Source organism: Myxocyprinus asiaticus, chromosome 12, assembly GCF_019703515.2.
Source record: "Myxocyprinus asiaticus isolate MX2 ecotype Aquarium Trade chromosome 12, UBuf_Myxa_2, whole genome shotgun sequence".
In the NCBI taxonomy this organism is placed as follows: Eukaryota; Metazoa; Chordata; class Actinopteri; order Cypriniformes; family Catostomidae; genus Myxocyprinus; species Myxocyprinus asiaticus.
The window spans coordinates 25,563,850-25,576,172 of NC_059355.1; the positions used below are offsets into that span (position 1 = coordinate 25,563,850).

General features: G+C 36.5%; 1 protein-coding gene across 2 annotated transcripts in view; it reads left to right on the forward strand.

Annotated features, from left to right (window-relative positions):
* The window catches only part of LOC127449647 (lipoma-preferred partner homolog), a 297,225-nt gene that overhangs the window by 51,994 nt on the left and 232,908 nt on the right, over window positions 1–12,323 (forward strand). For both annotated transcript variants that reach the window (XM_051713194.1, XM_051713195.1), the window contains exon 2: window positions 2,833–2,882. The gene's annotated coding sequence lies outside the window, so the exon portion shown is untranslated. The remainder of the gene's footprint in view (window positions 1–2,832; window positions 2,883–12,323) is intronic.

A 12,323-nucleotide genomic window follows, 5' to 3' on the forward strand; every position in this document is an offset into this window, starting at 1 on the left:
GGGTTATGTTCAATGATAAGGAAAAAAAAATACATATTTTGAATTTTAAATTAAATAAAAATAAAATATTTTATAAAAGATGTCTAAATGCTTGTCTGCTGGCACATGATGTAATGTATTTGAATTATAATAATTATATTTATATTTAATTATTGTATACTAAATTTTCTTTTTGGGGAGCCTTATATATATATATAGGGTGAATACAGGTAAAGTTTTTAAAACATGTAAACAATGCTATATTCAGGTACATTAGAATAAAATGTAATGGATCCATCCTCATTTATGGCCACTGGCCATTTTGAATTTATGAGTCTATTTCATTTATTACCGTAGTCCTTCCAACTGCACAGAAACTTTGCCAGCTCTCGATTATATTTCTCTGAGCCATATTTCTATGCCTGTTGGCCAGAGATTCTGAAAACCACAAGATACTCTTCTTCTGAACTGCTAGAAAAATGGGGTTTTGAGGGAAAAGTGTCATGGTCTGATTTACTTTTCCTCTGTTTAATTGCAAAATATGTTGCTGTATCCAAAAAAATGTTTTGCTCTTTTTTCTTTTTTTTTTCTTTCTTTTTTTACATTTTAGCTGTTTGACAATGAATTATTTATTTGACACACTGAAATTTTAGAAAGGAGTTTAACAGATTCCCTTCCAGATTCCCATTTTAAAATGGAAAAAATCTGCCACTATACAACACATTCTATCACACACTAATTTCTTTACTTTGTGTTGACCTGTTAAGCAGCATGTCCCAGATTTGCTTGTCCTGTCAGTTCCTGGATGGCCATGAATTAGGCTTTTTGTTTTAATTTCATATGTATATAATAAAAGTTAAGCATTGTATACCTAGTAAAACTACTGCTGATGAGTGTTTAGGCTGATGGCTTATCTGGCATGATACAGCTTACTCAAAAATATGGATGGCTTACTGAACACTGATTTTTTTTGTCATAACGCCCACAATCAGAGCTTTGAAATGAATGCTTGAAGAGATGATGCAGATAAAAACATAAAGAAAGTGGGGAAATAAAGTAACGGTAACAGTCAGTTGAAGTGATTCCAATCACATCTAGCAGTGTTGCTCCTACTTCTTTTTCCCTGTGGTCTTCCAAATGTCTTGGCAACGTGGGGAACTGGCAGTGTCAATTTATCAGAGAACAAAAGAGACACTATGTGGGTAGTCAGTGCGTCTGTAGGCCCTTGGAGAGGAAAAAGACCCCCCACCTCCTACCTGTGCAATCAAACAGGATGCCATATGCATCACATTCCCCAAACAGACAAGTGGAACCTCATAATTAGCATTTTGTAACTTTTTTTTGTTTGTTTTTCTTTCCTCATCTTCCTCATTCTTTTTAAGTATTGTTATCATTGTTGTTTATATCCAGTAAGGATTAAAACTCAGAAGTTCTTGAAAAGTCCACGAAAGCTTAGAGTGCAGTCTGGAAGTTGACCAAAACTTGTTTTTTTAACTGTTTTTTTTTTTTTACACTTTACAATAAGTTTAACCGTTAACGTAATCAGTTAACATGAACTTACAATGAACAATACTTTTATCACACATATCAATCTTATCTTATCAGCACTTACTAATTTTAAAATTAATGTTAATTATTTTCAATGTATTATACTTTTACATTACAGTAGTTAATGCAATAAGAACTAACATGAACTAACATTGAGCCATTGCATTTTCATAAGAAATGAACATGAACAAAGATTTATAAATGCTGTAAAAATATATTGTTCATTGTTGTTACATGATACCTAATGTGTTTACTAATTTTAACAAACAACCTTATTGTAAAGTGTTACCTTTTTTTTGTTAAGATCAAGATTTTAGTTAAAATTTATACAATTAAATGAAGGGAAGGGAAAGTGCATATATTTTAGGTGCTGCAACTGGTTGTTTCTCAACATTTTTAATTTATATATTTTTTGCCTTCACAAGTTCATTTACATAGTCCTATGGTTTGACAAATAATTTCATTTATTGTTAATTAATTAATTAATTTAAAAGTATAAATATTCCATATTGCCTTAATTAATAGAACTAAATGCATAATAATTAAGAAAATAAAATGTTTCAAATGAAAACTTTTGGTTTGTTTTATTAAAGGAATGTTCCGGGTTCAGTACAAGTGAAGCTCAATCGACGGCATTTGTGGCATAATGTTGATTACCACAAAAATTAATTTCAAACCATCCCCACTTTTCTTTAAAAAAATAAATAAAGCAAAAAGAAAAAATCGAGGTTACAGTGAGACACTTACAGCCGAAGTGAATGGGGCCAATTGTTGGAGGTTTTAAAGGCAAAATTTTATAAAAGCACTTACATTATTTCTTCTGTGAAAACTTGTGTATCGTTTGAGCCGTAAAGTTGTTTATATCGTTGTTATTTATGGTCATTTTAGCATTTTAGGGTTTATGGCTTTACATTTTCATGGCAAATAAGTTGTAAAATTGGATGTAACCTTACACAGAAAAGGTTAGTAAGCGATTTTATCACACTAAATTCATGTTAACACAAATATTGTTTATGTCGTGTGGCCATCATTTTTAAACAGTTAACATTATAACAGTTATAGATTTGCCCCATTCACTTGCATTGTAAGTGCCTCACTGTAACCCAGATTTTTGTTTTTTTTTTAATGTATTTTAAAGAAATTAATTAATTAATAATTAATTTGTGGTAATCAACATTTTGCAACAAATGTTTTCAACTGAGCTTAACTTGAATTGAACCCAGAGTATTCCTTGCATGTGAACACAATTACCTATCTATAGTGTTAAGAAGTCTTCAGACATCTCTTTTTCTCTTTCACATTCAGGTTTGTGATTATCGAGTGTTTCGTTCTTGCTCCTGTAGGAAAAGAATCTGGTAAGTCTTTAATGCTTTCTTTTTCCTTTCCTCCTGGTTTGAATTTAAACAGCACCAGTGTACTTTTCCTTATTCATTCTCTTCATGATAAAGAGTGAGTGATTGATCTGTTCTTTTATAAACTTTTCTTAATGTATTGTTCCTGAAGCTCAACTGGTATTAAATGGTGCTAAAAATGCATGAACTAGTGAAATTTATACCTTGAATGTACTATGAGTCTCTAGTGTCTACCACATGCATAAATGTAAAATGTAAATGTCTCCATCATTCTCTGGTTAATCTTTTCTTTCTCCTCATCTGAGGCTTGAAAGGTGAATGAGCTGGGCTTACCGATTTTACCATTGTAACATTTTACCATTGTAACATTGGCTGCTTTACATGCCGTACACTTAAAGAGCTGCATGAGTGCACTTTTGACGTAGAGAGAGAGAGAGAGCGAGAAACAGTGGGTAACTTACATAAGCTCACCTGAGTGTCAGAAAGGCCAGGGGCAGGACACAATGTCAGTTCTATGACATAAGGGCCGGTTCCCATCGAACTGCTTTGCTCTTCATGATGAAAACTCACTTTTGCTCAAGTTAGCTCAGTTTGTAAAAAAAAACAGCAGAACATGATGTGTTCCATTATGCAACAATCACAAATTTGTCGATGCCCACCCGAACTCCCCTTTCATTTCACTCAAAGGATGTAGTGTCTACTTGGCCAGCACAAAGAAGGTTCCCACACACACTTCAACCATTCAGGATATTCCAGATCCTGGGAGGGAAAAATGCTTGAAATTGATAAGACTTTTACACTTTTCAGGGAAATCAACCTACAAATGGCTCACTTATAACTGTCTCTGCATATTTAGCTAGAATAGAAGTAAACGTCCCTTTTTCAGGACACTGAATTTTAAAGATAATTTTGTAAAAATCCAAATAACTTTACAGATCTTTATTGTAAAGGGTTTAAACAATGTTTTCCATGTTTGTTCAATGAACCATAAACAATGAATTAACATGCACCTGTGTAAGGGTCGTTAAGACACTAACAGTTTACAGACAGTAGGCAATTAAGGTCACAGTTATAAAAACTTAGGACACTAAAGAGACCTTTCTACTGACTCTGAAAAACACCAAAAGAAAGATGCCCAGGGTGCCTGCTCATCTGCGTGAACGTGCCTTAGGCATGCTGCATGGAGGCATGAGGACTGCAGATGTGGCCGGGGCAATAAATTGCAATGTCTGTACTGTGAGACGCCTAAGACAGCCCTACAGGGAGACAGGAAGTACAGCTGATCATCCTCGCAGTGGCAGACCACGTGTAACAACACCTGCACAGGATGATTACATCCGAATATCACACCTGCGGGACAGGTACAGGATGGCAACAACAACAGCCCAAGTTACACCAGGAACGCACAATCCCTCCATCAGTGCTCAGACTGTCCGCAATAGGCTGAGAGAGGCTGGACTGAGGGCTTGTAGGCCTGTTGTAAGGCAGGTCCTTACCAGACATCACTGGCAACAATGTCACCTGTGGACACAAACCCACCTTCGCTGGACCAGACGGGACTGGCAAAAAGTGCTCTTCACTGACGAGACATGGTTTTTTTCTCACCAGGGGAGATGGTCGGACTTGCATTTATCGTTTAAGGAATGAGCATTACACCGAGGCCTGTACTAAGGAGCGGGATCAATTTGGAGGTGGAGGGTCCGTCATGGTCTGAGGTGTGCGTTACAGGGAAGACATCCTCCTCCCTCATGTGGTACCCTTCCTGCAGGCTCATCCTGACATGACCCTCCAGCACCAGCCATACTGCTCGTTCTGTGTGTGATTTCCTGCAAGACAGGAATGTCAGTGTTCTGCCATGGCCAGCGAAGAGCCTGGATCTCAATCCCATTGAGCACGTCTGGGACCTGTTGGATCGGAAGGTGAGGGCTAGGGCCATTCCCCCCAGAAATGTCCGGGAACTTGCAAGTGCCTTGGTGGAAGAGTGGGGTAACATCTCACAGCAAGAACTGGCAAACCTGGTGCAGTCCATGAGGAGGAGATGCACTGCAGTACTTAATGCAGCTGGTGGCCACACCAGATATTGGCTGTTACTTTTTAAAGAGGAATGTAAAGTGCAAAAGGCTTTTAAACAGTGTCAAGTGTGTATTGTGATTTTGGCACTGTATTGGGGACATTTTAGACCCCCATACAAAAAACCCATGCAAGTAACTTTGGATTGAATTAAAGTTGTAGTTAGATCTCTGAGGGCAGGCGCCTCCATTACACTAAATGAATTTGTTTTTGCATGTACTGATAGCACTAAACGCTTCTCACCTCCTAATTGATTTTCTCATTTCTCTCCGGGGGTAATGTTGTTCACAGTCATGGATGCTTTTGAAGGAGCCGTGTTTCAAACACGCAGCAGTACGGACAATCCTCCCCTCCCTTTCCCCCCAAACTAAGACATTGCCCTCAGAACTAATAATGGGTTTTAGCTCATGCTTCTGCGATTGATCTGCTAAAACTATAAATGCAAGCAGAGCAAATCCCTGTTATGATTGCCTCAGGAGGGCAGCCAGCATCGCACTTCCAGTGTGTGTGTGTGTGTGTGTGTGTGTCTGCTCATAGTGCCAATCGCACAATTTATCTCCCCACTGTACATCTCCTCACAAAGCTCTTCTCCAAATCATTTCATCAAACTACTGTCCTCTCCTGTGTCCTGTGTCGCATACCCTTGAAATGGAAGATTAGGTTTTTCCTTTTTTTCAAACACATGTTGTTAAACACACACTCGCATTCAGTAGATACATATAAGCAACACAAACCTACACCAGAACTAGAGGGACAGATGATTAAAGGCCCATATGAGATTGTAAGCTTTTATTTTCTGATACTACAGCAGTGTTTAACAGGTGACCTGAGGACACCTCTGTCCCTAGTGTGACTCCTTTGTTGTGATTTATTTTATTTAAAGGCATAGTTCAGCCAAAAAGGAAAATTCTGCCATCATTTACTCATCTGCATGTCATTCCAAACCTGTGTAAATCTGTGAAACACAAAAGAAATAATTAAATAATATTTACACTGCTCTTTTCCAGTTCATTGAAACCACATTTGTCAAGCTCCAGAAAAAAAAATATATAAAAGTGTAATAAAAGTCGAGGAAAGTAGGTTGTTATTCACTGAAAAGCTTCACATCTACTGAAGCTCACATCAAGTCCATGTTCGAATCCACAATTCAAAAATTACATGCCATGTTTGGTTGCTACAAACATACAGTAACAACCAAAGAGGTATTGATGTCAGTGATCACACTGGATGTTAATGTGGGCTAAATGCTTGAGTCATATGAACTACTTTTATAATGCTTTTAGGCTACTTGTATGGCATTTTTGTCCTTTATGGAGTGTGACAGATGTGGTCACTATAATCTGCTGTTCTTGAATGGACATGTTGGAGCTTGGTCACTTTTTGACATGTATATTTTAATATTTATTTCAAATACACTTAGGGGAGAATTCACTGAAAATGATTTTCACCCAGTAAAAGCGCTGTTTATCTGTACACACTGTCTGCGCTGGTTTAGGGCCCGATACACTAAAGGAATTATGCAGATCATGCATCGCCGCAAACACGCCCACAAAACACTGAACGCAATTTGCCTGGCGCAATTCTGATCTTGCGTGTCAGTTCTTACCACTATAGTGTAGGATGCAGCAGACCACCATGATCTGCCACTCTGCCAGGACTGTACAGCAAAAAAAAGAAACGGTTAAATTTACAGTAAAATATCGGCAGCTGTGGTTGCCAGAAATGTACCATAAAAAAACAGTGACCATGTTTCAGGCTTAATGGGATATAATTTTAATGCCTGTATATTTTAAGGTTTACTGCCGTTCTTTTTATTAAATGACATTAATTTGATATACTAACCATCTGGAAATATACAAGTCTGCTTTTCACTTTGTTTTTTCAATTTATAACAAATGTATTATTAATCACTGTAGTAACTACAAAAGGCTATATATGACTTTCTTTTCAAGTTTATCAAGAGTGGCCCTTCCAGGAACAATAATTAATACACATGTAGAGACAGTGTTGCTCACACAAACAAACAACACCATCACATGTGACATCAAAATAATGCAATAAACATGAACTAAACCACAAAAAATATAACAATGTATATAACTGATATTAAAAATAAGAAGAAACATAACTATTCTCATAAAATATAATGAAATGTGATGGGTCACGCAAAGACTTCTGGGAATGCCCAATCATTTGTTTTCACCATAATTTTAACAATAGTTTACCATAAAAGTACATGTGTTCTTATGTTAAACATAATATACATTTTTACATTTAATTATACTGTAAAATCATACTTTTTACATCTAAAAAAAAAACAAAGCTTTTACAGTATTTTACTCTAAAATACATATACATGTATTGTCTTGTTATAGATATAAAAAATATTTTTACTGTGTATGTTAAGGTAACTACCCGTTAACCACCAGTAATTTTTTTATTTTAGCAATTTTACATTATTTTACCATTAAAATTGCAGACATTTTTTACAGTGCATTCAGACAGCTGCCTAAAGCGTGCTTGACTACATTGCACATCTGAGTATATGCCAGGTTATAACACTCTTCTTCATCTTTTGATCATTATTTGTTGAATTACTGCTGCCATAATTGACAGAAAATGTACACAAACATCTCTCTATATAAAAAGTTTACTACCTGCTTTCCTAGGGTGTTAATAGCGTAATGTTAAATTTAGTTTTGAAAAATAAATAAAATAAAAATAAAATAAAAATCAATTTTACACATGCATTTATATCTGTTTGACTTTTCAACAAGACCATAAGTTGAACAGTTCCCCTTCCCCAGCCTGTCGGAAATCATGCTCTTCTCAAACAGATCTGAGGCATCAGTTGTACATGTTCATGTGTGCATGTGTCTGAGAGCTGACACATGCCCAGTGGTGTTTGTGTTTCAGGGCATGACTTTACCGCTGCTCAGAATCTCACTGGCCTTCTGAGAGATGTGCTCCAGGGTCCTCTGTCATGTTACACCCGTGCCACAGCTCTGCGCTCACAGCCATGTATTTTTATTTGTGAATTTCTTCGGAGCTGCATCTCTTCATGTACTGTAAATGGCCACACGTTCTGATGGTGTTTGCGCTCTGACTCTGACTCTGTGTTTGGTATGTGCTGTATGTTTGCAGATGAGGCCTCTTGAGGTCTCTTTTATTCCTTAATTGATTGTGTTTCCCTTCAAAAAAAAAAAAAAAAAAGTACTCTGGCAGTTCCATAATATTAACCTGATCTCATTCATATGTAACTTTTAAATGTAGATTTTTGTACATTTGAATAGAGACTAAAGCTTACAATATGTTACAATATGTATTGTTGGACTAATGGCAAAATGTTTTTTTTATTTATTTTTTATTTTTTTTCAGGATGCACATTTTGAAGTTAGTTAAATACTGTATATCTGGTGAGACAGACATCTTTGTCTTTCTTATGTTCCACTCTTCTGTTCCAGTGAAAAGCTGAGTGGTCATTGCCATGAAAACCCTGGCGACCCATAAGGTAGATTTTCTGGGGGTCATTTAGCTTAACTTGTAGCACTGACGTAATAGTGACCATAGTGACATAATTATATCCTAAACATTACAGCACACTACAAATCTAATTACACGAGGTTTGAACAAATGTGACTTTTTATCAGTACAATGCAAAATGTGCTTTCAGGCAATCTTACAGGCTTTTATTTTCTTTGTAGGAACAAGGTTGTGCTACCTGAGACAGAAGTTTTTGTGTATTACAATTCCTCTTTTTAAATAGATTAGTGCAGAAAGAAGTTATATGTCCTGTAGGGCTCATTCATTTGTCAGTTCATTCATTAAAACTCTTGGCTTTTTAGGCCATTTCTGAGGTCAAGCACACTATGGTAGATTAGGTACTCGCAGCAAAACCCACCCGTTCTGAGAGATGTGAAAGGTCCCCAGACACCTATTCACTGTAGGAACTTTGACTTGACTTGAAAGCAAACAGCTCCCATTACTCTCTTTCTATAGCTGTCATCTATGCTGACAGAGCATGTGTTTGCATACAAAAACAAAGCATTAAAATGTTACATATATTTTTAGGTGCAGATATTTATGTTTGGTTGCTTCACTGGAGTCATAATCACCTTTGAAAGTATGCCATTATAAAGAGTTATTTTTAGTGCAGGTGCAGGATGAGTGAATTCAACTTATTCTGTTAGAAAACTGTTCCTGTGTAATTCAATTTATTGTTTAAAATTACTGCTTTTTCAATATATTTTTTAAATTCTTACCTGCCTTTATTTTTAATTTTTTTGGGGGTAAATGATGGAAACATGTTGGTTTACAAAAAGACTTGGTGAAAGTTTGTGGATCTGTTTAGACCAACTGTGGTATTCTTGTCTTGTAACCTACTTGATGAGTAATAACTCATATCCTTAAAGGGGTCATGACATGAGGAATCACATTTTTGACATACAGTATCAGAGACATTGTACTATAAAAACATACTGTAAGTTTCAGAACTCAAAACATCCTTCTCACTGCAAAAAGAGCATTTGTTGAAACCAAGATACCAAAGTGACTCGTTCTCTACTTCCTCCGCATTGTGATGTCACACTGTGGTAGACATTTGTATCTGACAGCCTCCACAACAACACATCAACACCTACTTTACCTTATCACTCCCATAGCCCACCCAGTATCAGTGAGCAATGAGATGGCAAGGAGAAAGCAGTTCAGTCAAAATCAGAGAGCCAATTATGTTTTACAAATATATGACCTTTTTTGTGCAAAAAACTGAAACTCAAGGAACATATTAAAATAAAAAAGGCATGCCATGACTTCTTTAAAATACTGCATAGAGAGTAGAAACTCAGTTCTACATATGCTCATGTACTCCTCTCTGTTAATTTGCAGGCAAGTAAATATTTGTGAAAATCAGAAAAAAATCTCCAACCTTTCCTTTAAGATATTTTAGGTGAATACAATGGCTGGCGAATGAGCAGTATCAGCTGTGGAATGTGGTTATGTGTGGAGGCAGGCAGGAAGAAGGGATTTATAGCAAGTGTACGCCTGGGGCCAGTGTGTCTGACATGGCCTATGTGGGGGGCTCTGTGTAGGGTTCCTTGTTTTGCTGTTAGTAGACTGTTTGTTGCTTCTTCAAATTCCTGGCTATAACTTGTTGGTTCTCGGGCCAAATTCTCATTGTGCACACAGAGCAAGTCAAAGAATGAGTACTGAGTCCTGCTGCCAGAGAACAATCCCAACTTTTCCACTGCAGCCTTCACCGGTACTGGCTCCCTGGGAGAGGGATTCTCCATTAAATTCTAATGTTAGATTCTTCACTGCGCTGGAGATTCCCATGCCTTCCATTAATCCATCACCCTCTTTCCTTAATTTTACTAAAAAGTTGTTTGTCTTTTCACTGTTTTTGACAAAATTCTCTATAACCTCTGAAAGCAAAGTCTCTGAAGAACAGCACCCAACAATAGCATTGTGAGTTCAACTGGAAACAATGGTGTTTAGAGAGAAAGTTACTTATCATGTATTGTTTGCATAAATTACTCAACTTTTCATTTAACAGCCATTCATTCTCAAGTGAGAAACGCATAGCATTTTAAGCATAACAAAATTACGTGACCGTAGCAACATTTTTGTAAAACAAAATGACATGCTTCATTACACGTTTCGCTGCAGTTTCCCAGTGAAATGTCCTGAAGGGGGTGCCAAAAGCGAGTGAAATGGTGTCGTACTCTGACTGGGTTTTAAAGGTGAATGTTAGATAGAGGTTTTAACTTTCAACTAAACCTAACCAAAGTCCTAAAAGCAAATAAGAGGTTAACAAAACAGACATCCTTACCCTAAACCAACACCTAAACCTAACCGATAGTGTCCTAAAAGGAAATGAGATATGAAGAACACATTTTCTGAAGCAACCAAGTCATTTTGTGTTGCTTCTATAACACTTTTGTCTCCTGTATCAGCTTGCTTGCTTGCTTGGCTGGGCTCGAACTTTGATCTTCCAAATTCCAAGTTCAACACTACATGAGATGAGGTACCACAGAAGCTAATTACATTTGAGTAAGTGTGTAAATGTTGGAGGGTCTGCAATACAAGTGTTAAATTGTATCGTTTTTCAAATGATACTTTGGAGTAAAAGTGTTTCAATATCATAACATAGCAGTGTGTGAGTAATAGTGAGAAAAATATGTGTTTATAAGTCATAATCAGCCATTGTAATAATAAGCACAGTAGTTGTAGCACTTCTAGTGTTTATTTCACCTGAAAACTGCGGCGAAGCGTAGAATGCGGCACATAAAACTCAGTTTGCAAAAATGCAGTTATAGTAACGTTCATTCTACGAGACTAGGTTTCACAAAACAAAGATTGAAATAAATCTGTGATCATGTAGAATGTGAAACAACTTACAAAAATAAATAACAACATCAACAATAATAATATGTATTATTATTGTCATTCATTATGATGTTATTGTTGTAGTCTGATGATTATTTAGTTATTAGGCACTGGACTGAATTAGACATCAGACACAAATATAAAAATGATTAGTATCAATTATTAGTATATAATACTATATATATATAGTATTAGTAAAAAAATAAAAAAAATAAATAAAAAAATATCAGACAGTGTCTATTTTGCACTCAAGAAGAATATAGAGTGCAACGTTTATTTAATTGGTAGTGTCATCACAGTGAAAATAGACTGTGTTTAAAACGTCTGTCACAAAAAATCAGATTTTTTACTCACGTCTGATAGATATTGTTGCAGGTGAATCTGCACAAGATCGGATTTTTCGCATCCGATCTGAGCCACTTCCAAATGTGGTTTTAAATCAAATACATATCCGATATCTGGACATCTGACCTATGTCTAATCACGTTCACATTCCCCTTGGCAATGTCATCAGGGATAGCTTTTCTTAACAGTGTATCCTTATGAAGCTGATGTGCCTGTAGGCGCTCGCATTTTTGTACATTTGGGGACGTTGGGTAATGTAATAATTACCAGAGCTTCTCAGAAATTTTAATCCCGTGCGAATCGGTCATGTCAGTAATTTTTCCTGACTTTTTTTTTCGGACTGCGTGTTCCCGCGCCAAAATAAAAATTACAGTGTGTTTTACCTACAATTAAATGCCCTGTAAAAAATAACCTCTGGTAATATTTATCCTGTGTGAATTAGAATGTTGGTAAAAAGCCCGCAAATCTGCACTTTCCAGCCCTTGAGCCTTTTAAATAAAGCTATTTCTTAAAGGTGTGCTGCAGTCCAAATTCAAAATGAGAGAGTTGTCTCCCCCACCCCTTCCTCCCCAGTCTCAAAGCTCATGGCAGTTGCCAGGTTGAGGACACGCAACAGGAACGAGCAAACTGACAATGGCAAGT